The sequence below is a fragment of the Pseudophryne corroboree genome, chromosome 5, assembly GCF_028390025.1.
Source record: "Pseudophryne corroboree isolate aPseCor3 chromosome 5, aPseCor3.hap2, whole genome shotgun sequence".
Lineage (NCBI taxonomy): Eukaryota > Metazoa > Chordata > Amphibia > Anura > Myobatrachidae > Pseudophryne > Pseudophryne corroboree.
Genome location: NC_086448.1, coordinates 116,389,495 through 116,416,605, shown reverse-complemented (window position 1 = coordinate 116,416,605; position 27,111 = coordinate 116,389,495). Strand labels below are relative to the sequence as shown.

General features: G+C 47.0%; 1 protein-coding gene across 1 annotated transcript in view; it reads right to left on the bottom strand.

Moving 5' to 3' along the window:
- The window catches only part of KIAA1217 (KIAA1217 ortholog), a 1,254,604-nt gene extending 1,231,000 nt beyond the window's left edge, over window positions 1–23,604 (bottom strand). The window contains exon 1 of the mRNA XM_063921607.1: window positions 21,935–23,604. The gene's annotated coding sequence lies outside the window, so the exon portion shown is untranslated. The remainder of the gene's footprint in view (window positions 1–21,934) is intronic.
- Between the last annotated feature and the right edge of the window lie 3,507 nt (window positions 23,605–27,111).

Below are 27,111 nucleotides of genomic sequence, written 5' to 3'. Positions count from 1 at the left end.
GGACTATTCCAGCTCGTGGGTGTCCACGACACCCACAGAGTGGGAACAGAACCCACGGCGACCGCAGCTTGCTTGTTGCGCTACCCCTCCCCCCCTGTCGGCATTCTGTTGCTGGGATGCCTGCGTTGGTATCCCCTCCTGTCCGCCGGTCACACAATACACACCTGTTTCAGCCCCATTCCCTTCTCCACTTGTCAGGGGGGAAACACATACTGTAAAAGCAGGTTCTAATAATCGTAGACCTCAGTGGCTGGAGACAGGGTACCGCCCATGTACTTCCTTTAGGATGGATGACTCCATTTAATCTAATTATGGGGGTTGATGTATCAAGCAGTGAAAAGTATGGAGAAGTGGACAAGTGAAGAAGTTGCCCATAGCAACCAATACATTTCCACCTATAATTTTATAGAATGTACTTGATAAATGCTGCCTCAGGATGATTAGGTTGCTATGGGCAACTTCTACTCTGGTTCACTCTACACTCTTAATGCACCAACCCCTATATACACTAGGTTATACAATCAGTGCTATTGATAAAGTAGGATTCTATCACAGCAAGCAGGCAGAGACAGGGACAGCTCCTGTTCTAGCAGATAAGTAGACATTTGCTGGATAGTAAATACTTGATTTGTATTGGAAATTTCCTTTGCTAGTGTAATGTCAGCGGCCCCAGGCATTAGTACGCAGAAACTACTGATCCTTGGGCTGGCATGTCTGGGAATCTTCTCATTTAATCGATAAAAAGAGTAGGTGGCATTATACGAAGAACAAAAAGTGCCACTAACAAATATCACCCACTAAATTAATGTTAAATGGCCCTGACATTGTTTAGGGATTACAATGTCTGACGCTGAACACATACAGCCTCAGCACATACAAACAAGTTTTGTTTAAATAAGATAAATGTATAGACCAGTGGCATAACTACTGCCCCCGCAGCCCTCGCGGTGGCTTGGAGGCGCAGGGCTGCAGAGGGTGCCGCCAGTGATTTAGCGCAGATTGACATGCGGACGAGCCGTCCGCATGTCAATCTGCTGTCTCCCTCCTTCCCTAGCCGCTGCCTCTCCTGTGTCCCTCCTGCGTCTCCGGCGTATCTATTGAATGAAGTGCCCGTTCGTGAGCTCTGATTGGCTCACGAACCGGCACTTCATTTAACAGACACGCCGAAGACGCAGGAGGGACACAGGATAGGCGCACGTTGTGCCCTCTGTGTCCCTCCTTCACAAAACAGCGGGGGAGCGCGCGGGGGGGTGGGAGGGGGGCTGTACCTGGCACTGGGGGAGGGGGAGTATATTTGGCACTTGGGGGGGAATATGTGGCACTGAGGGGGGCATATGTGACCCTGGGGGGTATATGTGTACCTGGAACTTGCGGGGGGGCATATTTGGCATTAAGGGCATGTGTGTACCTGGCTCTGTGGGGGAATATCTGGCACTGGGGGCATATGTGGCACTGGGAACACAGCCCTAGCAACAAGCATTACCCCCTAGCAACGAGCATGACACCCAGTGCATGAAACCCCTGGCAACGAGCATGACACCCAGTGCATGAAACCCCCGGCAACGAGCATGACACCCAGTGCATGAAACCCTTGGCAACGAGCATGACACCCTGAGCATGAAAACCCCTGGCACCGTGCATGAAACCAAGAGCGTGAAACCCCTGGCAACAAACACGACACCCAGTGCATGAAACCCCTGGCAACGAGCATGACACCCTGAGCATGAAAACCCCTGGCACCGTGCATGGAACCAAGAGCATGAAACCCCTGTCAACGAGCATGACACCCAGTGCATGAAACCCCTGGCAACAAGCATGACACCCTGAGCATGAAAACCCCTGGCACCGTGCATGGAACCAAGAGCATGAAACCCCTGGCAACGAGCAGGTAATTTAAAAGTAATTAGAAGCCTTACCGTAGGACTTAATGTGTAATGGGCATTTCGGTGTGTGGCATAATGTATCACGGACATTGCGGTGTGTGTCATAATGTGTCACAGGCATTATGGTGTGTGGCATACTATATCACGGGCATTGTGGTATGTGGTATAATGTCTCAGGGGCATTGCAGTGTGGCATAATGTATAACGGGCATTGCGGTGTGTGGCATAGGGTATAACGGGCATTGCGGTATGTGTCACAGGCATTACGGTGTGTGGTATACTATATCATGGGCATTGTGGTATGTGGTATAATGTCTCAGGGTCATTGCCGCATGTGGCATAATGTATCACGGACATTGCGGTGTGTGTCATAATGTGTCAGGCATTACGGTGTGTGGTATACTATATCACGGGCATTGTGGTATGTGGTATAATGTCTCAGGGTCATTGCAGTGTGTGTCATAATGTGTCACAGGCATTGTATGTGCTATAATGTATCAGGGGCATTGCAGTGTGTAGCATAATGTATAACGGGCATTGTGATTCCTGTCATAATGTGTCACAGGCATTACGGTGTGTGTCATAATGTGTCGGGGGCATTATGGTGTGTGCATATTGTGTCATGTGCATTATTGTGTGTGGCATAATGTCTAAGGGCCATTGCAGTATGTGGCATACTGTATACTGGGCATTACTATAAGGAGGAAAAATGACAAATAATGTAAGGGGCATGAATCAGGATTATTTTTCTTTCCTGTGGTGGTCAACGTCTGGGCGTGCAGGTTGCAAAACTGGGGTATAAGGTAGTCTTTTCCGGCAATGCCACGCCCTTTTATGTGAAGCCACACCCATATAATCAAAGCCACGCCTCTTTTTGTGGCGCGCGCACCTTTAGTGCGCGCAGGTTCATCCCTTTACTAGTGCCAATGTGCCAATTATGGGGGATGGGGGGGGGGGGGGGGAGGGGGCGCGCCGTAGAATTTTTTAGCTTGGGGGAGAAAAATTTCTAGTTACGCCACTGGCATAGACTGTATATTTTATGTTGCAAAAATCGTTTATTCTTCCTTCTAAAAATAAATTGAAGTTTGTCCATTCTTTCATCAAAATGTTGTAGACCAAAGCATTGGTCCGACAGTCCTGCTAATTAGACACTGTCCAGCTGTCCCTCTCGCGGGTCGCAGTGTCCCACAGGCGGTGGGGGAGACTGGGAGAGCCAGTGATCACCGCTGCTCTGCTCTGCGGTCACTGAATAGATGCTATGCGCATGCGTACGGCATCTATCAGTGCAGGGAGGGGTAGCCAGGGGCTCTCCAGCTGCTCAGGGAACACTAGGCATGCCCCCAAAATGATGAAAACAGGGGTCGCGGTGCTAGGCCACGGCCCTCCATCCGATTCCCCACCCACTCTCAGGAGACCACGTCCTTTTTGGTCACGGTCGCGATTCCGACGCGGCAGGTCCCGTATCACCAGCATCAAAAGTTGGGAGGTATGCATAGGCAAAATGTAATAGCAGGCAAGTCTGCACATATTTTTAAAGCGGCAATCATTTACAAGCCAATACCAACCTGGTTTTACCTTGTAAATGATTGCCGCTTTAAAACTAAGGGCAGACTCACAGGAATACCTGCACAGCCTGCATATCGCAGGCTATAGTACATTTTGCCCCATAGGTCTAAACAAGGCTTAGGCAAGGTGTGGCTCCTTAGTTATAGTGGAACTACAAGTTCCAGCATGCCTAGCCAACTCTCAGCAGGTTGTATTGCAACAGCTGAAGAACCACATGCTGCCTGTCAAAATAGACACAAACACTTAAAAAATAAAATATTGCCACATTTATTTTAAAGTTCCATGTAACAGATGTAGTCCATACTGTAAGTTCTACTGTACCTCTTCACATCTAATGTGCAATGGCGGTCATTCCGAATTGATCGTTAGCTGAAAATGTTCGCTGTGCAGCGATGATGCAAAAAAAAACGGCACTTCTGAGCATGTGTATGCGGCACAATGCGCACGCGCGACGTACTTTCACAATGGCCGATGTCGCTTCACACAAGGTCTAGCAAAGGTTTTCAGTCGCACTGCTGGCCGCAAAGTGATTGACATGAAGTTGGCGTTTCTCGGCGTCAAGTGACCGTTATTAGGGAGTGTTCGGAAAAACGCAGGCATGCCAGGAAAAAACGCAGGCGTGGCTGGGCGAACGCAGGGCGTGTTCGTGACGTCAAAACAGGAACTGAACAGTCTGAAGTCATCGCAAGCGCTGAGTAGGTCTGAAGCTACTCTGAAACTGCACAAAATTATTTTGTAGCCGCTCTGCGATCCTTTCGTTCGCACTTCTGCTAAACTAAAATACACTCCCAGTGGAAGGCGGCATAGCGTTTGCACGTCTGCTAAAACTACTAGCGAGCGAACAACTCGGCATGACCACCAATATGTTCTCTAAATCATTGGAATTATAACGTAAGGACACCATTTCCATCTCCTACAATCCCCATTTTCCCATTATAATTTAACTTGATTAATCTTAAATAACTGGATTACAGTGTCATTTGAAAATGTAATTAAAGTTAATAAACGTAAAAATAGATACAGAAATGGCAACACATGCACTTCCGGCAATAATTAGACTGTTTGCACCTATATTTGCACTAATTCACCCATTTCTTTGAAGAAGCACATGGATTTGTAGACAGTGAAAGCCACATTGGTGAAGGGTTTTGGGTGTGAGAACCAATCACAAGGGGCGAAGGGGTTTGGGTAGAGAGAACCAATCAAAAGACACAGGGCCTGCTTCAATGATGCAGAGATGGGCGCAGACGCGGCTGCAGGTGAGTCTTTTGCCGCAATTGCGTCTGCATCTTTGTGGGGGTGTAGCTTTAAAACAAGGCTAAGAAGAATATTTATGTACCCTATTAAAAGTCAGAATTGTGTGTTCTTTTCTAAGTGTCCCCAGTGCTCTGAGATACCATTCCATATAGCAGTGTCCCCAGTGCTCTGAGATACCATTCCATACAGCAAAACCATCTGTTAGTTCAATACCGTATATGACTTTCCCTGGAAGTGTTACTGGTACACTGAACAAATTGTGACAGTAATTGATGTCTCTATTGATACTGGGTAACCTTTTCAAGACCACCTTTAATTTTTTATATCCATTACTGTCATAAGTGTCAGCACAGACACCCAAAGAATTATTACACCGAACAGCCCATTTAAAAAACAAACAAACATTGGATGCCTTTTATGAAGCACAATAGTGTATCCAATGCGAAATGTAAAACCAAGTGAGGTCACAATGTGCACATTAATATGCAGAAGGGCTCCAAGATTTTTGAGCAAGAGCATAAGTTTGTGGAGCAAGGTGGCATAACTATACTATGGACTACAATTTAAGATTGACACATTTGCAATGAGTGAGTCTAGGCATTTTACCCCTCTCCTCCTTACACTAAAGGCCCATACACATTAGACGATGTCGCTCTGTGAGCGACATCGTCTAATGTTTCCCTCTCCCGGGCCGGCCGGCCGGCCGGCAGCCGACTATACACACTGAGCGATATAACTGCTCATATCGCTCAGTGACGTCACGCCCCTGCCAGCCCTGCATGAAGGTTGTGGACGACAGTCCACATCCTTCATGCATGCCCTACCGACAGTGACGATCGTTGCCGACCCCCGACAGTCCACATCCTTCATGCATGCCCTACCGACAGTGACGATCGTTGCCGACCCCCGGGGCCGCGCATTGGTCGTCGCTGGCGGCATACACACTTGACAATAAAATGAGCGATGTCGCTCAAGGAGGGGGGAAATGAGCGACGTCGCTCATTTTATCGTTAAGTGTGTACGGACCTTTAGGGACACATCTAGATGAGTATCCCAAGAACGAAGGGCAGATCATAGTTGCCTACCCTCCCTCGTTCTGCAGGAGACTCCCTGAAATAGCTGCCATCTCCCTCTCTCCCTGAATAGTCCAGCAATCTCCCTGATTGTACCTTAACCCCATTATGCAGCTGTTTCATTCTTGGGGGGGGGGGGGGGGGGACTAAATCACAGATACACACATTCAAATGGGATCATCAGTGCCATTTCCCTGCATTGGTCATATGGCGCAATGATCCCTATGGCTACATGCATTTGAAATAAAGTTTCTCATGGCCACTTACAGTATATGGAACCTCTTTTAAAGCACAATACACAAATTTTGGGGCAAAATATCAGTGTCTTTTATTCAACAGGTAGCTCTTACTAACTTTGGGGCTCGTTTACATTTGGATGCAAGTCATTTGTATGACACACCTCTCAGGTGAGGCAGTACACATCCGTACTGATAGATGTTACTTTCACATCTCCCTGAAATACTTTTTCAAAAGTAGGCAAGTATGGGGCAGATAAGGGTGACAGAAGTCACAGTAAGACTGAAGGGGTTTACATCAGGGGGCAGAACAGGCTTGGTGAACTGGTCAGTCCTTTTCTGGTTCAAGCAATGACTCGCTGCATGCTGGGAGAGTGGTTTCCTGCATCAGAAGTTGATAAAAGTTATGTGCCTCTGTGATTCAGCTTCTCACCCTCCCTCCCTGTGCTTTGGATGCCATACTTTTGCTTTTGCACTGACATTGCATTTGCAGTTACAGGGTGGCAGTAGGTGAGCAGATTAGGGGACCACAGCTCTTTATCAGTTGGGCTTGACTAAATTCCCCTACCCAGGGGGTCAGTGACAACATCTGGCAGGATGGGTCACTGGCAAAGACATGATATGAAGGAGCAGGATGAAACCATTGGGCAGGAGGACATACTCCTTTAGAGTCTCCAAAATAGGGCGCATGATCTGTGTAAGCAAATGCTGGTCTGCCGTGTCCCTCTTTTACCCCCCACCATCTTCTCTTGTTCCTTCTGGCCTTATTTAAACACCAATTACATGTGTTATGTGTTTTATTTCTATAGTGTGGGTGGGAGGTATTATTGATCACAGAGGATTGACTAAGGGAACAAGATGACCTCTTCCGTTAAGGAATTTTGCACTTAGACTAGTGCACAGCCCAGGCTGGCCACTTGTCAGTCAATCCACCTTCTGTTATTTAAAACCTATTTCATTGTGAAGCTACAATAATTAATTTACATGGATTGATGACCAATTTAATTAATCTATGTGGATTGATGACGAGTTACCCTCAAACCATCACATGCTCCACATACATGTAATAATACAATGTCCAGGAACTAAAACTTCACAGGGGCGGAATCACAGCTATCACAGGCAACGTGATTATTAAATTGACTCAGGTGAATTGGAACAAACACAAATGCAGCGGTTTCATGCAGTACTTCTACTCATGGATATGAAGAGGGGAAATAAACAATAGCTTCTCTCGCCGAATGCTTTGGTTGGCTAAATGCTTAATACTATTGTTTTTATCCAGAAACGTTTTAGCTTTTGTTAACGGGCAACCACACAGAACCTGTGCAGCGCATGAACAGAATGGGTCCCGTGTGTGTATGCGCAGGCGCCCCACCATTGGGTTTACGTAAATCCCTGAATCAGGCCCATTATCCGAGATTACTTCACATACTATATACTTCAATGGGGATGCGGTTACATTGGCGCAGTTAGAATCCCGGCGGTCAGGATGCCGACGCCGGAATCCCGACCACATACAATGCCGATAGCCGGAATCCTAGCTAACAGGGGCTATTCCCACTCGAGGGTGTCCACGACACCCATAGAGTGGGAATAGAACCTGTGACGAGCCACCGAGACCGCAAGGGGCATTGTTGCGCTTGCCTCCCTGCCGGCATTCTGGCGGCCGGAATCCCGGCATCAGTATGCAGACTGCCGGCATCCCGTTACGTACCCCTTCAAAGTTTAGTTACTACAGGTTGAGTATCCCATATCCAAATATTCCGAAATACGGAATATTCCGAAATACGGACTTTTTTAAGTGAGAGTGAGATAGTGAAATCTTTGTTTTTTGATGGCTCAATGTACACAAACTTTGTTTAATACACAAAGTTATTACAAATATTGTATTAAATGACCTTCAGGCTGTGTATATAAGGTGTATATGAAACATAAATGAGTTGTGTGAATGTAGACACACTTTGTTTAATGCACAAAGTTATAAAAAATATTGGCTAAAATTACTTTCAGGCTGTGTGTATAAGGTGTATATGAAATATAAATGCATTCTGTGCTTAGATTTAGGTCCCATCACCATGATATCTCATTATGGTATGCAATTATTCCAAAATACGGAAAAATCCCATATCCAAAATACCTCTTGTCCCAAGCATTTTGGATAAGGGATACTCAACCTGTGTTACTTTGTACTCACTCCATCCAGTCATTACATTTTTTATATACAACAAAAATACTACTTAGTTAGATGTCATTTATGTCTTACATGAGAGTGACAGGACATCAGGACTATTACATGTCACCATCACATATATCTTATTCTCTGTGGACAGATGCCGAGTCTGTGGACGGATATGTGCGCATGTGCCTTAGCCGAACAAACACATGATGGCTATGAAACCACGCTTACAGGTAGCAAACCTCCCAACATTCTTCATGTCCATAGTTGGATATTTGCGCATGCCAAAGGCGTGGGCCTAAAATTAGGGGGTGTGGCCTCATGACAAAGAAGAGGTGACCTCATGACAAGGGGCATGGCCTTGTGGGAAATGCTGGTCCCACGAGCCACGCCACCTGTTTTAGTAATGCTGATCGCTCAGGGAGCTGGTGGACATGCCCCCAGTCCCTCTAGCCAATGACTAGATGCCACACGCATGCACACAGCATTTAGTTCACCGCTTGCTCTTGGCCTTCCAACTCAACCCCCCCAAAGGTCACACTGCAGGCCATGGGTAGGACAACTGGACAGTGCCCAAAAAAGCAAGACTGTGCCGCCAAAATCGGGACAGTTGGGACGTATGTGATAGTGTTGACTTGGTCGCATAGATGCGTACAACCGTGAATATGGGCGAATATCTTAGCTCTGTACATGGGTGCAAATGGGGAGGACTTGTGTTATACATATATGCAATATACACCTTTTTTGCAGAGAGAGATGCTCTGTGACCCATGAGACATAAGACATTGCTCTCTCCATTCCTAGGTTCTAAATATAACATGTCACAAAATCTTGTGCTTTCAAGTGGGCCCAATACAGAGTGCACAGGTATGCCTTCCACAAGTTCAGTTGGGGAACTTTTGTGAACTTTTGTACCCGCTGAATTCACTGCCATCATCACACACAAATCCATGGTCTTTCCATAAAAATGACACCGTTGGTACAAAAATTGGTTGCACACTACAGAAAACATCAATTGGGTTGCTGGGCCCGCCTTTGTCAGCTTAAACAGAATTTGACGGCAGATAAGGACCACTTGGCCCATCTAGTCTGCTTATGTAGTAAATGACCATTACAGGTGAAACTCAGAAAATTAGAATATCGTGCAAAAGTTCATTTATTTCAGTAATTCAACTTAAAAGATGAAACTAAGGGACTAATTCAGATCTGATTGCAACAGCAAATATGTTAGCAAATGGGCAAAACCATGTGCACTGCAGGGGGTACAGATATAACATGTGCAGAAAGAGTTAGATTTGGGTGGGTTCAGAGGCGGATTGGCCATAGGGCTTACAGGGAAGATTCCCGGTGGGCCGACGCACCCGTGGGGCCTGTTTTGTTTGAGGACATGTTGTCCTATTTATAGACATAATGAATAAGATGCAAAATCATTTGCAAATATGAAAATGACTTTGCCACTTAGCCTGTGATTGCAGATGATCTAGTGTATGCTCTGTCTGCCTGCTTGGCTGACATATAAGATTGAGTGAATAGTGATTGGGATACGCGGTTGGTGTAATAAGCAAGAAAATATATCTTTCTAAAGAATTATATAGTTTCCTAAATTCTGAAGGTGTATCATATAATGTGCTCATAATATTTAATTTTTTTTTTTTTTAACTTCCCCCTTGATAATGGACATGCCCACTATCTGGAAAGTCTTGGGGGGAGGGAGCTGCTGCCATGGCCCATAGCTAGACCTTACACCTCTGGTGCTGCCCATGTGGGGCCACTAGTACAAATTTTTCCAGGGCCGCTTTTTGTTCCCAATCCGCCCCTGGGTGGGTTATATTGTTTCTGTGCAGGGTAAATACTGGCTGCTTTATTTTTACACTGCAATTTAGATTTCAGTTTGAACACACCCCACCCAAATCTAACTCTCTCTGCACATGTTATATCTGCTCCCCCTGCAGTGCACATGGGGCCTAATTCAGACCTGATTGCTCGCTAGGGTTTTTTTGCACTGCTGCGAACAGACAGTCGCCGCCCATAGGGTAGTGTAGTTTCGCTCTGCAAGTGTGCATGTGCAGCCGAGCGGTACAAAAACACTTTGTGCAGTTTCTGAGTTGCCTAAGACTTACTCAGCCGCTGAGATCACTTCAAGCTGTTCGGGGCCGGACCTGACGTCAGGAACCCTCCCTGCAAACGCATGGACACATCTGCGTTTTTCTAACCACTCCCTGAAAACAGTTGCCACCCACAAACGCCTTCTTCCTGTCAATCACCTTGCGATCGGCTGTGCGAATGGATTCTTCGTAAAACCCATTGCACAGCAACGATTCGCTTTTCACCTGTGCGATGCGCCTGCGTATTGCGGTGCATGCGCATGCGCAGTTCTGACCTAATTGCAGCGCTGCAAGAAACGCTGGCGAGTGATCAGGTCTGAATTAGGCCCACGGTCTTGCCCATTTGCTAACAAATTTGCTGCTGCGATCAGGTCTGAATAAGGCCCTAATATATTATAAAGACTCTATAGGCGGTATTCAATTGTTTGAAAAGTTGGTTGGGTGTCTGTTTTTTCCTATCTAATAGACAGGAAAAAACAGACACCCAACCGACTTTTCAAACATTTGAATTCCCCCCATTGCATGTAAAGTGAGATATTTCAAGCCTTTGTTATAATTTTGATGATTGTGGCTTACAGTTTAAGAAAACCCCAAATTCAAAAATCTCAAAAAACTAGAATATTACATAAAATCAATAAAAAAAGGATTTTAAATACAGAAATGTCGGCCCTCTGAAAAGTATAATCATGCATATGTACTCAGTACAGGGTATGGGCCCCTTTTGCATGAATTACTGCCTCAATGCGGCGTGGCATGGGTTCAGGTCAGGCGGGTTTGCAGGACTTGGCACCTGCCCTCACTGCCAAAAGTACCAAAACCTGGTTCAAAGACCGTGGGATTACTGTGCTGGATTGGCCAGCAAACTCGCCTGACCTGAACCCCATAGAGAATCTATGGGCCATTGCCAAGAAAAAGATGAGAGACATGAGACGGAACAATGCAGAAGAGCTGAAGGCCGCTATTGAAGCATCCTGGTCTTCCACAACACCTCAGCAGTGGCGTAACTAGAAATTTTTCTCCCCCAAGCCAAAAAATTCTTCGGCGCCCCCCCCCCCCCCCCCCCCCCTTTCATGCTCCATAATTGGGAGCAAGAAAGGGATAAATATGCGCGCACCTTCGACGCGCGCTCCAAAAAAGGGGCGTGGTTTTGTTGGAGTGGGCGTGGTTTCACATAAAGGGGCGTGGCATTGCAGGAAAAGACTACCTTATACCCCAGTTTTGCAACCTGCACGCCCATACGTTGGCCACCACAGGAAAGAAAAATAATCCTGATTCATGCCCCTTACATTATTTGTCATTTTTCCTCCTTATAGTAATGCCCAGTATACATTATGCCACATACTGCAATGGCCCTTAGACATTATGCCGCACACAATAATGCACATGACACAATATGCACACACTGTAATGCCCCCGACACATTATGCCACACAACGTAATGTCTGTGACACATTATGCCACACACCGTAATGCCTGTGACACATTATGACAGGAATCGCAATGCCCGTTATACATTATGCTACACACTGCAATGCCCCTGATACATTATAGCACATACAATGTCTGTGACACATTATGACACACACCGCAATGTCCGTGATACATTATGCCACACACTGCAATGCCCAATACATTATAGCACATACAATGCCTGTGACACATTATGCCACAAACTGCAATGACCTTGAGACATTATACCACAATGCCCGTGATATAGTATACCATACACCGTAATGCCTGTGACACATACCACAATGCCCTGCCCGTTATACCCTATGCCACACATCGCAATGCCCGTTATGTATTATGCCACACTGCAATGACCCTGAGACATTATACCACATACCACAATGCCCGTGATATAGTATACCAAACACCGTAATGCCTGACACATTATGACACACACCGCAATGTCCGTGATACATTATGCCACACACTGCAATGACCCTGAGACATTATACCACATATCACAATGCCCGCGATATAGTATACCATACACCGTAATGCCTGTGACACATTATGACACACACCGCAATGTCCGTGATACATTATGCCACACACCGTAATGCCCATTACACATTAAGTCCTACAGTAAGGCTTCTAATTACTTTTCAATTACCTGCTCGTTGTCAGGGGTTTCATGCACTGGGTGTCATGCTCGTTGCCAGGGGTTTCATGCTCTTGGTTCCATGCACGGTGCCAGGGGTTTTCATGCTCAGGGTGTCATGCTCGTTGCCAGGGGTTTCATGCACTGGGTGTCATGCTCGTTGCCAGGTGTTTCATGCACTGGGTGTCATGCTCGTTGCCAGGTGTTTCATGCACTGGGTGTCATGCTCGTTGCTAGGAGGTAGTCCTTGTTGCTAGGGCTGTGCTCCCAGTGCCACATATGTCCCCAGTGCCAGATATTCCCCCACGGTGCCAGGTACTTACATGCCCCAGTGCCAAATATAGTCGTCGTCCCCATGTGCCAGGTACACATATACCCCCCCAGTGCCACATATGCCCCCAGTGCCAGATATTCCCCCCAGTGCCAGATATGCCCCCAGTGCCATATATTCCCCCCCAGTGCCAAATATGCCCCCAGTGCCATATATGCCCCCAGTGCCAGATATTCCCCCCCAGTGCCAGATATTCCCCCCGTGCCATATATGCCCCCAGTGCCAGATATTCCCCCCCAGTGCCAGATATTCCCCCCGTGCCATATATGCCCCCAGTGCCAGATATCCCCCCCAGTGCCATATATGCCCCCTGTGCCAGATATTCCCCCCCCAGTGCCATATATGCCCCCAGTGCCAGATATTCCCCCCCAGTGCCATATATGCCCCAGTGCCAGATATCCCCCCCCAGTGCCAGATATTCCCCCCAGTGCCAGATATTCCCCCCAGTGCCATATATGCCCCAGTGCCAGATATCCCCCCCCCAGTGCCATATATGCCCCCAGTGCCAGATATTCCCCCCCAGTGCCATATATGCCCCACGTGCCATATATGCCCCCAGTGCCAGATATCCCCCCCCCCGAGTGCCATATATGCCCCCAGTGCCAGATATTCCCCCCCAGTGCCATATATGCCCCAGTGCCAGATATCCCCCCCCCAGTGCCAGATATTCCCCCAGTGCCAGATATGCCCCCAGTGCCAGATATTCCCCCCCAGTGCCATATATGCCCCCAGTGCCAGATATTCCCCCCAGTGCCATATATGCCCCAGTGCCAGATATCCCCCCCCCAGTGCCAGATATTCCCCCCAGTGCCATATATGCCCCAGTGCCAGATATCCCCCCCAGTGCCATATATGCCCCCAGTGCCAGATATTCCCCCCAGTGCCATATATGCCCCCAGTGCCAGATATTCCCCCCAGTGCCATATATGCCCCCCGTGCCATATATGCCCCCAGTGCCAGATATCCCCCCCCCCAGTGCCATATATGCCCCCAGTGCCAGATATCCCCCCCCAGTGCCATATATGCCCCGGTGCCAGATATCCCCCCCCCCGTTCCAGATATGCCCCCAGTGCCAGATATTCCTCCCTCCCCCCCCCCGTGCCATATATGCCCCCAGTGCCAGATATTTACCCCCCAACCCCCCCACCCCCCCGCCGTCGCTTTTTTGGAGGGACACGGAGGGCACAGCTCGTCTCTCCTGTGTCCCTCCTGCTGCATCATCTCCGGCGGCCGCGGGTCTAATAGGGGGAAGTGCCGGTTCGTGAGCCAATCAGAGCTCACGGACGGCACTTCCCCCTATTAGACCCGCGGCCGCCGGAGATGATGCAGCAGGAGGGACACAGGGAGGCGCGCTGTGAGCCCTCCGTGTCCCTCCAACAAGCGGCGGAGGGAAGGAGACTGCAGACTGACATGCGGACGCTCGTCCGCATGTCAGTCTGCTGTAAATCAGTGGCGCCCCCGCAGCCCCTCGCCCCCAAGCCACCGCGAGGACTGCGGGGGCAGTAGTTACGCCACTGGCAGTGCCACAGGCTGATAGAATCCATGCCATGCCACATTGAGGCAGTAATTCATGCAAAAGGGGACCAAACCAAGTACTGAGTACATATGCATGATTATACTTTTCAGAGGGCCGACATTTCTGTATTTAAAATCCTTTTTTTATTGATTTTACGTAATATTCTAATTTTCAGAGATTTTTTTATTTGGGGTTTTCTTAAGCTGTAAGCCACAATCATAAAAATTTTAACAAATTTAGGGGGACATTTACTAAGCAGTGATAAGAGCAGAGAAGTGAGCCAGTGGAGAAGTTGCCCATGGCAACCAATCAGCACTGAAGTGACATCTATAATTTGCATACTATAAAATGATACAGAGCTGCTGATTGGTTGATGGGGCCACTTCTCCACTGGCTCACTTCTCCGCCCTTATCACTGCTTAGTAAATGTCCCCCAAAGGCTTGAAATATCTCAGTTTGTATGTAATGTGTCTACACAATATATTAGTTTCACCTTTTAAGTTGAATTACTGAAATAAATGAACTTTTGCACGATATTCTAACTTTCTGAGTTTCACTTGTATTATTATGCTACTGATCTATATTTTGTTAACACTTTTCTTATACCAGATCTTCATAAAAAATAGTGATGCCTGGGCAGTGCAGCCTAATTTGACAGATCTGATATCCCTCACTAATAATCCATCTGATGTTTTACAGTACAGAAGGGTCCAATTAAATGTTTCTTCTGGAGCAGACTGAGTAAATAACATTATATCCTGTGCCTTCGTTATTTTTATACCGTTACGAGGAAGAAAAGGAAAGCACAACAAAATGTGGCATTATTTCTCGTGTCATTATTCTGATTGCAAGACAACGCTTTAATATTTAAATGCGCTTCTTAACGAGCGTCAGATAACGGGATTTTTTTTTTTTCTCTGACAGGCCATGAGCTCCATGAAACATAAAAAGGAGTGCAAATCTCTGCTGTGTTCAATAATTAAATCATTATTATGTGATAGAACATGAATAATGATGTTCTGCAGTTCAATGTTCAGATGTGATGACAGCCAGTACACAGCAAACGCTATGCACAGAATGAGAGGGCAGTATTCATCTCCCCAGCCAAACACAATTACAAACAAGCAGGAGCTGTCGGGCTGAAATCTCAAGTGCCAATCTTTGTGTTCTCGCTCATTCCTTTAGTCCTAATGGTAATCGATCTCTTGCGGTGCAGCGAGGATCAAAAAATGGGAAGCCAGAAAGACAAAATGCCATTTACTTATTAAATGGCTGCTTTTATTTATTTATTTATTTATTTAACATTATAGACTGCATAGGGTTACTCTTGCTGATGAGAGTCCTGCCATTTATTTCATACAGTGTGTGCCAATCATGTGGGATCTTTGTTACTTTTACTGATTATATACTGTTTTGAGTGACCTTCACAGACCTTTTCGACCTTTACAAACGTACCAAATTCCATCACTATAAATATAGGGATGCATAAGTTGCGACAAAACGGCATTTATCTCTAGCAATAATATTTACAGCAGTACTTTGAATACCTCAATGCTAAATATCTAAAGCGCAAATTATCCAAACACGGGAACGAAAATTAGCGGGGCATCCTATTACTAGCAGTAATTTATCACACAGCAAAAATGGGTACTTACTGCAACAGCTATTCAATTATAGCCCGTTTTTACCATGTAGTGTTACCCTATATCACACGGAAACATAGGTTCCGCAAAAAGCCTATGTCTTTCCGCAGCAGTCATCGCAGCTTTTGAGATGACTTATCGGGGATTTAGTTTTGCATGCCTGAGGCAGGCGGACTAAACCCCTGCTATATGCAGGCGCCTGGGGCTAATAGGATGGCCCGACCGTGCTAATTAGCTGCGGTAATTAAGCACAGCTAACTGCATATCGGCCTTAATATTAGATGAAATATTAGCCCATAAAAAAAAACAAAATAGCATAGTAAAATTACTGGGGGGAAAAACAACATAGATACATAGGGCGCGATTCAATTAGGCGCTGTAGATTACCGCAGGCTAATAGATCCCTCGGGGCTATCCAATTAGCTCCGAAGCCAGAAGTTACCAGGGATTTCTCTTCACTTGCCTCAGTGGCTTATAAACATCCCTGATAAGTCGGGGTTATCGGGTGCTGTGACCCTGTTAATGCACAAATCTCTTCACGGATTCTAGCTACTTTAATGGGCGTTAACAATGCTATTGGGGGAAATCGGAAGTGCAATTGAATAGCAGCTCGAGGCTGCCTCACGTTTTCACCCTCAGGTAATTGAATTCCCCCCACAGTCTGATACATGCAATTAGCAAAAGAAACTGATTGTCCAAATTACCATCGCCCCCATTCAGCTCAGATAATCAATATTCTACTGTAGTTAGATAGGTGATCTATTATGTGTAATATCTGAGAATTACATGTATATTTATTAAACTATATTTGTTGGATATCCCCTTCAAACACTCGTTTTCAAGAGATACCTGTAAATATCCCTTCATTTCTGACTGCAAAAGCAGCCCTTTAGGTTGTGCAGTAGCGTCAACACGTGTAGTAGCACAGCAGCTAGCTGAAACAGATTACATTGCTGAACACCTATTGGAACGGGAAGTATTCTATTTACCGATACATACCTTACCGACTAATGGAATGCCGATGTCATAACACCGAAACCCATTATACCGCCAAAGCAAAAAAAACGACATCCAGAATACCGATTATACCAAAACATACACATATCACAGTACCGACAACACGAAAAACACCGCCCAAAAAAAACCAGACAATCAAAATCCCGACATACTACAAACACTGACAATAAAACCCAACGGCACACACTGTGTAGGCATTAGCACAATGCCAGCATATCCGTCTGTCTGTCTTTTCAAGTTCTAGATTTCTATCTCCTATATAATAGCCCAGATCTGTGACTCTGTGCCTGTGTGTATAACGCTGGGCGTGGCTAGGAGCTCTCATTGGGTTAGCAGCAGGTCTATCACACCTAGTCCACAGCTGATTGGGCGAGAAACGCCCTCCCACACAGGTTACATCCAATGGGAGGCTCTGCCCTTTGGCTGCTGTGTGTTCCCAGAACAGGATTAATGGGGCTGATGGAGCTGCAGCTCCAGGTCCACACCCCAAAATAGGCCCACAGCATTTGCAGCAACATACCCTCCAACAATTTACACATAAAAATTGCTTCAAATTCAATAGAGGGCATGGCCACGCCACTTTTCCTATACTTTCAAAGGAAGTTTGGAGAGCCGAAAATCGGTATAGACCATAAAAAAAGGTACAGCTGGAGGGTATGCCACTGCATCTGCAGCAAGTCTGTGCACTGTAGATAGGGGGAAAAAATCCTTTTACTGCAGCGCCCTATGTCCTGCTGCCAGTCCGCCTGCCCCCTCCAGCATCAACAATCCCCACTCCCTAACCGCGGCGCAGGTGGAACAAAAGCTGCTGCGGCCAGCGGCATAGATGTGTATGAAAGCAGTGCAGCGGAAGGCTTTCATAGCCCTCCCTGCGCCGCATACTCTCTGAACCCCGGAGCCTCCTCTGCGCGTGATGTCACAGAAGTGCCTCCCCACCACAGCCGCACCCAGATCCCCAGAGGCCCTGACTCCGCAACACATCACCTCGCCTGCTGGCCTGAGAGCCCCGAGATGGCTAGAGTGGGTGATATTGCGGAGGGTAATGTCTGGATGCTGAATCAATGTAAAAGGTAACAGTGCTGTGCAGTGCAGTGGGTGTGCACAGCACTCTGACCTTTTACATTGATTCAGCCAGTCAGTCAGTTCTGTCAGCCAGTCATTATTGATAGCACCGGTGTCACAACGCGACGTATTACAGGGAAGTAGACACACTAAATAAACTACAGCTCCCAGCAGCCCATAGCGCCAAAGCATTCCGGCGCTAAGGGCTGACGGGAGCTGTAGTTTATTGAGTGCATCTTCTTCCATATAATGCGGGGCGTTGGGACACCGGCGATAACAATAGTGACTGGCTCCTTGGCTGCTGTGCAAGTCTACGGGAGAGCCACTGCCAAAGGGAGGACAGCAGCTTAGCTGCTTACAGGAGGAGAAGCATTACCCACCCCTCCCCCACTCGCAGTACCTCCGGGCCCCATCCGCAATGTGATCATTGAGTAGATTGCATGGATTTATCAATTATCGCATGCAGGGACAGAGCTTGTGAGAAAGCTCTGTCCCTGCCATGCCTCTCCGCAGAATCATCGGGGTATCTTTCGTAAAAATACCCCAATGTCCTGCTGCGCATGCGCCGCCGTCTGCTGCTACCGCCGCCGCCGGGATCCCGCCCCCGTTGCAACTACCGCTGCGCCACAAACAGCCCTCCCTTCGGGGATATATACTTACCAGTCCCAGGAGCCGGTGTCCGCTGCTTCCAGGAGTCTGGCGGGCGCCGCATCCTGCTTCTGTCCTGTGACCCCCGGTGCTGTATAGTAAGCCGCCACTGTGCAGCGTCACTTTACTGCAAAGTGATCACAGCGCAGCACATGGAGGACCCGGTGCCCGGCAGCACTGATCCCCGGCTCCAGAGTAATCTTTTTTTTTACTTTTTTTTAAAAAGGTGATCAGCTTGTGTGTCCATCGGACACATAGAGCTGATCACCAGAGCCCAGTCCCGCAAGGCTTTCTCTGCCGGGGGAGCAGAGAAAGTTGTGCAAAAGGCAGCTTATCGCAGTGCTGCCCTGTGATTACGCCTTACTTACCTACTCTCCCGGATTCTGCGGGAGACACCTGGTATTCGGGTAGTCCCCCACAGCCCCCGGAAGAGTGGGCACCCCTCCCACATTCTGCCCACTTCCGAGTGAAGTGGGCAGAATAGGGAGAATAAAACGTCAAAATCATGGACCCGGCGGAGAGGCGGAGCCTAATGATGCTATTATATGCTAATTTTGTCATTTTAGCCCCGCCCCTACTCAAATTTTGCCCAATCACAGAATTTTCCCGGTGGGTGGGCGGGGCCTACTGATGCAATCAGCTTGGCCCCTCCCTCATCACCGCATCTCCCGGAGAGAAGATTTGAAATACCGGCAAGTATGGATTACGCCAACTGGAGCTGGCGTTATTATCACAGGGCACACTGATGTGTTTTTTTACTTTTTTTGTTGTTGTAAATTTGGCCATATCGCATTTCCCATTATAAGTATGGGGAATGCGATGTGGATTACTAAAAAAATTACAATTAAAGGGTTTGGAGCAGTTTTTCACGAATACTGCTCCAAAAGCCCTTTAATACATTTGAGTGATACTAATATAGTGTGAAAAGGGGTTTCACATTTTTTTTAAGTAAAAATTATGTTAATAAATATGCCCCTTAGTGACAGAGCCAAAATGGCCATCTAGCACTTCTGGTAAATGCCAGAAGGTCCTATAGTCGGATGAGCCGGCGCGATCACACGGAGAGCGGGGATGGCCAAGCAGCGCAGCCTTCCAGTTCTCTGATTGGCCGCCCGCCCTACGTTCTTACCACCCGCGGGCAGTATACAGGGCGTGTACAAGATTTAAGCCCTTCTTTACACACTCGGCGCAACACACAGAAATACGTCCCTTATTTTCTTTCTTTTGGATGTCAAACTTCCTCCTCGTACTTCTTCTAGTGAAAAAGGTCTCTGCTCCGTATGTTCCGAAAAAATATGAAAAACAAAAACAACCACCAATGTGCACCTCACGGTGAATCCTTCATATAAAGGAAAGTGGTGGAGGACTTACTTCCTGAGCACCTATCATTTTTTCACATTAATTTATCAAAACATACTGCACGAAAATTGCATTTTTTCTTTTTTTATATATTTACACTGAACACATGAGATTTCTGAGTGGAGAAAGGAACACCGAATCACTGTCTTCGAAAGATACCTTTACAGGAGTCATCCCACGTCATACATTGTGAGTTCGGGTACGCAGTGCGGTATACCCCAAAGATACCTAGATGTGTTTACGGTCTGCACTTAATGTGTGAGTTTTTGGGTACGTTCCCAATTGGACTATCCCTCACTCAAATATTTTTTTCAAGTTGTCACATCATGTGGTCAAGTTAACACGAGTTTAAAAGAAAAAAGAGGATAAAAGATACCTTTAAGCCATATAACGATATTTGTTCATAAGAATCTTGGTACGCAGAAGCTTGTATCTTATTATAGAGACATTGTATACAGAGACTATTTGTAAATAAGAAGAAACTGCACATTGGTGGTTGTTTTTGTTTTTCATATTTTTTCGGAACATACGGAGCAGAGACCTTTTTTACTAGAAGAAGTACGAGGAGGAAGTTTGACATCCAAAAGAAAGAAAATAAGGGACGTATTTCTGTGTGTTGCGCCGAGTGTGTAAAGAAGGGCTTAAATCTTGTATATGGCATTTCTTGTTTTAAATGTGGTGACATTTATCTAAGCCTTTTAACATCTTGGCTGCATTGCGCCTATTTTAGTCCGCTCTCCAAACACAATTGATCTAGTATACAGGGCGTGCCACGGGGCAAGGCTCCGCTGACTCGTGGTAACTCCCTCATGGGCAGTTGCTGCATGCACAGTGGGTTTCCAGGATGCATCACAGCCCCAGACCGTCCCTGCTTAGTGATCATCGTCTGTGTGGATAAATTATTATGGAACATTATCTTGTACTTTTAATTGTAGTGGGGTTTTTTTTTGGTTTTTTTTACTTTGTGGAAAACATATAAAGACCTCACAACTGTACAAGAAAGCATACAGCATATCTAAAACACAGCTACAAATGTCATTAGAACAAACATCAGTGTGTATATATAATGATTTGCTATAATTCATTATCTCTTCTATAAATATGAACGCAACGTCTGATAACCAACAAATGCTTCTGTCTTTTCCCACTAGCTAAAATCACTCCCAGTACAGCTAAAACAACAGAGACACCTGTAGACTGCGACTGATAATAGACTCCCAACAAACACAAACTCTGAATGGTACAGAACTGTAACAGAATTCATACATTTATATATAGAGGAGTATTTAAATATGAACAAGTAGTGATAATACTAATTTTTTTCATTGGAAGCCAAAGAACACAAACATATCTAATAAGCAATAATAAAATGTCATAATCAATCACCTTAGCCAAGAAAAATGATGTACTTCATAAGGTTGGTCTGAAATTAACGCATTAGAGGCAGCAGTCAGGCAAATTTTGTCACAAATGAAGATTTATAGTCTAGACTCTAGATGATTGGTATCAGGATTATACATGTCCTTCTCCCTTCAATCTCAAATCTAGAACTAGGTTAGGAAATTCGATATGAAATATCTAGATAAGCAATGGGCACTACAGCCACAATCTGGGAAGCACACGCACCAGGGGGATTTAAAAACTAGACAATCTCCAATAGACACACGGTAGACTTTATAATTGAATATCCAAAGGACATGCACTTAGAGTTGAGTACTTTCAAGCAACTCAATAGAACAGAGTAGATGAGATCTATGTCTCCTGTCATTCACGATGTTATTCAGACGAACATGAAAAAGTGCTTCCGTTAATGTGCTACCTACTGTAGATACACCTTAAACAGCTAAAACTTAACTGTAAAAATGTGTAAAATTAAACAGAAAACCAAGTACAGAAAACCTCCAGTTTCTAGAAAAAGTTTGTGTTTGAATTAGATTAGACAGGACACTTACTGGTCAGCTTGAGGCTTCCTGTTCTTTGAATCCCAGGGGACACGTTGAAGAATTGGACTCTGTGTGTAGCCATCCCAGGATGTATCGCTCAGAGGTCAGTCCCCTGGTGGAGATACTCTACCTGCAGGATCAGGTCACTTTCTTAAGTGAGTCTACTGTATATGTAGTGTGTACAGAAAATTGTAAAGTGAGACCAGTCTCTTCTTAAACTCCTTGAAAGCTAATTTTATGTGTAATCCACCTAGACGTCAGTCTTTGTTGGAATCCTTGTAGGCTTAAATGAGTCCCTGTCTGGAGAGTTTTATGAAAAATGAGGTCAGTCCTGGGTTGATAGGTTATGTGGGCACTGAAGTTTGTATCTAATGGGTGGTTATCCTGACAAATTGATACCAGTCCCTGGTAGGTTAGATCTCCCGTAGACTGGAGGTCAGACCATGGCAAGTGGCTAATGTGTAAGACTGTCTCCGGATTACTACAAACTGAAACCAGTCCTCAAGTGAGCTCTCCTGCTGACTCAGGTCAAGCCCTACAGAATGAGGTCCTACTGACTGAGGTCAATCTCCTGATGTGTGCGGTCCCTGCACACTGAGGTCAGCCCTTGTAGACAGAGGCCTGTCCCTGGTGGGGGAGCTCCTTACACACTGAGGCCAGTCCCTGGTGCCTGGGTACTTGCAGAGAGGTCAGTCCCAGGTGGTTAGGTACTTGCAGTCTGAAGCCCAGACCCTGGTGGGTGATACGAGGTCAGCCCTTGTAGACAGAGGCCTGTCCCTGGAGGGGGAGCTCCGTGCACACTGAAGTCAGTCTTTGGTGTCTGGGGACTTGCAGGTAGAGGTCTGCCCCTGGTGGCTAGGAACTTGCAGAGAGAGGTCAGCCCCTGGTGGCTAGGAACTTGCAGAGAGAGGTCAGCCCCTGGTGGCTGGGTTCTTGGAGAGAGAGGTCAGCCCCTGGTGGCTGGAGACTTGCAGAGAGAGGTCAGCCCCTGGTGGTTGGAGACTTGCAGGCAGAGGTCAGGCCCTGATGGCTGGACACTTGCAGAGAGGTGTCAGGCCCTGGTGGCTGGGTACTTGCAGTGAGAGATCAGGCCCTGGTGGCTGGAGACCTGCAGGGAGAGGTCAGGCCCTGGTGGCTGGGTACTTGCAGAGAGAGGTCAGCCACTGATGTATGGGGACTTGCAGGGAGGGTTCAGCCCGTATAGCCCCTGGTGGCTGGGGACTTGTAGACAGAGGACAGTCCCTAATGACTGTGTGCGTGCAGCCTGTGGCCAGTCCCTGGTGGGTGAGGTCACTGCACACTGAGGACAGTCCCTGGTGCATGAGAGACGTTAGTGGAGAGATACGTCCTCGGTAAGTGGAACCGCTGTATGACAGTGAGTCAGGGGACCGGCAGACAGTCAGACTCTGCTCCCCGGCAGGGAGGCTCTGTGCTCCGGCTCTGCGGGCTGCTGCTGCCGGAGCGGCAGCTCTCTGTGCATGACAGGACTGCGGCGGCGGCGCCCTCCTCTCTCCCTGCAACGACTTTCACTTCACCTGGAGACGGGAGACAGGAGGAGGTGTGACGGCGGCTGCTCTTCCAGCAGGCGGCTCTCCCGTACTCTCCCCTGGTGATGGGTGGGATGAGACTGCCACTTACAGCCCCCTGCCAGGGCTCATCGCCCCTTCCCTGTCTGCAGCCATTACGTCATCTCTTTGCCCACCGACTCCCAGGGTGGCAGTCACGGGGTGGCAGACACAGGTGCCGTGACAGGGTGGCGCACAGGGTGCCAGTGACAGGATGGCAGGCATGGGGTGGAAGTGTCAGAGTGGCACACAAGGTGGCAGAGCATGCTGCACTACATGCCATCTGGTAAGTGCAATAGGCGCGGGCAGGATAATAGCGTCACTTTATTACTTTAAAAAGTTGGGACAATCCAGCTAGGAAAGGAATTATTATCTAGAAGCCCGGACATACTGTATGAGCCCGGGTACAGCTGACGCAGAAGCCACTGTGTAACACTGTACATTACCAGCTGCCCTGACTCCACACACAGACACAACCATTTACCATGAAAATATTATCCTGGTCACAGCTTCCAAATTCTTATAGTTGCCTGGATATGAGAAGATGGGTTACTAACTCACATGCAAATAGTTATTAATCATTATTTATATCTATCTATCTATCTATCTATCTATCTATCTATCTATCTATCTATCTATCTATCTATCTACCTATCAGGATTTCTCTAACGTCCTAAGTGGATGCTGGGAACTCCGTAAGGACCATGGGGAATAGCGGCTCCGCAGGAGACTGGGCACAACTAAAGAAAGCTTTAGGACTACCTGGTGTGTACTGGCTCCTCCCTCTATGACCCTCCTCCAGACCTCAGTTAGAATTTTGTGCCCGGCCGAGCTGGATGCACACCAGGGGCTCTCCTGAGCTCTTAGAAAGAAAGTAATATTTAGGTTATTTATTTTCAGTGAGATCTGCTGGCAACAGACTCACTGCTACGAGGGACCTAGGGGCAGGGCCGGTGCAAGGGTTCTTGGCACCCTAGGCAAAACTTCAGCCTCCATTCCGCTACACCCCCCCCCCTCCTCCCCCCCCCCAAAAAAAAAAAAAAAACATTGGCCACCACAGGAATAAATAACAACAAACACATTTGCCCCTTTCAGGAAAAAAAGAAAAAAAACACTTTGGCCTCCACAGGGTAAATAAAACACACATTGAGGCAGACACACACACACACACACACTCACAATGACACTCATACTGAGGCAGAGGCACACACTCATACTGAGGCACACACACATACTGAGGCAGAGGCACACACACACTCATACTGAGGCAGAGGCACACATACTGAGGCAGCGGCACATACACACTCATACTGAGGCACACACTCATACTGAGACACACACACTGACATTCATACTGAGGCAGATGCACACACACTCATACTGAGGCACACACACTGACACTCATACTGAGGCAGATGCACACACACACTCATACTGAGGCACACACACACACTGACACTCATACTGAGGCAGACACACACACTCATACTGAGACACACACACTGACACTCATACTGAGACACACAAACACTGAATCGCATACTGATCCACAGACACACACACTGATACTGAGACACACACTGATACTGAGACACACACACACACACTGACACTCATACTGAGACAGAGGCACACACACACTGATACTGAGACACACACACTCATACTGAGAAACACACACTGATACTGAGACACACACAAACACACACTGACACTCATACTGAGGCAGAGGCACACACACACACTGATACTGAGACACACACACACACTGATACTGAGACACACTGACACTCATACTAAGATACACACAAACACACACTGACACTCATACTGACACACACACACTGATACTGAAAAACACACAAACACACACACACTGACACTCATACTGAGGCAGAGGCACACACTGATACTGAGACACACACAAACACACACTGACACTCATACTGAGAAACACACACACTGACACTCTGGGACAGAGGCACACACACACTCATACTGAGACACACACTGACACTCTGGGACACACTCATATTGGAGGCACACACCCACTACCACAGTAGTTACCTCCAGCTCTGATCACAGGAGCCAGTCTCCCAAAGAGCAGGCAGGCCAGGCAGAGCCACAGACAGACCGCGGGGAGAACTGTCAAAGTCGGGGGCGTGGCCTAATCATGGACATGTGGCCACACCCCCTTTAAAAACACACACACACACACACACACACACACACAAAGCAGCAGTCTATGGAGACGGCTCCGGCTGGCAGAGAAGGGACACGGTGACGGGACCGGCCGAGGGGGAAACCACCTCTCTGCTGCCACTGCATATCTTCTGCAGAGAGGTGGTGAATTAAACAAAATCAGTGGTGGATCCCGGGACACTGGGTAGGGTACAGTGGCCTGGAATGGCCAAAAAGCATCAGTTTCCTATCACTCGGTTTAGCAGCGTTGCAGGACTACCCCCCAGAGCCGGCCATATGCATAGGCAATTGCCTAGGGCATTTGATATGCCTAGGGGCATCAGCAGCTTCTGCTGATTAAAATTATATGCATCATGCCTATATTCTGTGTGTAACATGTCATATGCAGATACAGCCACAGTCTCACACAGTATATAGGCATGCTGCATATCATTTTAATCAGCAGAAGCTGCTTGTGCATCCTAGCCACATAGCAATGCAAATAAGATGCATTTTCATAAAAAAGGTGTGCCCGACGTTAGCATTGAGGCAAGATTAATGAGGACACATCTGTATCCAAGCAGAGGCAGAGGTCACAGTGGCCCTCATTCCGAGTCGTTCGCTCGGTATTTTTCTTCGCATCGCAATGAAAATCCGCTTAGTACGCATGCGCAATATTCGCACTGCGACTGCGCCAAGTAATTTAACAATGAAGATAGTATTTTTACTCACGGCTTTTTCATCGCTCCGGCGATCGTAATGTGATTGACAGGAAATGGGTGTTACTGGGCGGAAACACTGCGTTTTATGGGCGTGTGGTTGAAAACGCTACCGTTTCCGGAAAAAACGCAGGAGTGGCTGGAGAAACGGGGGAGTGTCTGGGCGAACGCTGGGTGTGTTTGTGACGTCAAACCAGGAACGACAAGCACTGAACTGATCGCACAGGCAGAGTAAGGTTGAAGTTACTCAGAAACTGCTCAGTAGTTTGTAATCGCAATATTGCGATTACATCGGTCGCAATTTTAAGAAGCTAAGATACACTCCCAGTAGGCGTAGGCTTAGCGTGTGTAACTCTGCTAAATTCGCCTTGCGACCGATCAACTCGGAATGAGGGCCAGTGTTAGTGGAAGTGTGAGTGCTGTGTGCATGTGAGTGGTTTGGTTGTGAAGTAGTGTTCGGAATATGTGTAAGGAGCATTATGTGTGTCATGTAAAAATGCATTAATAATGTGCAACATATGTGTAAGGGGCACTATGGGGTACATTTACTAACATTCGTAATTTCCGAAAATAGGTCAAAGTTCAATCACGAATGACATCGACAGTGTAAAACTGCAACTTTTTGAATTTATTACGATGGATTTACTAAGCTGTCGTATTCGTGTTTTTCTTTTCTTCCGATGTCGATGTCATTCGGTTTTTTTTACCTAATTTTACGGCA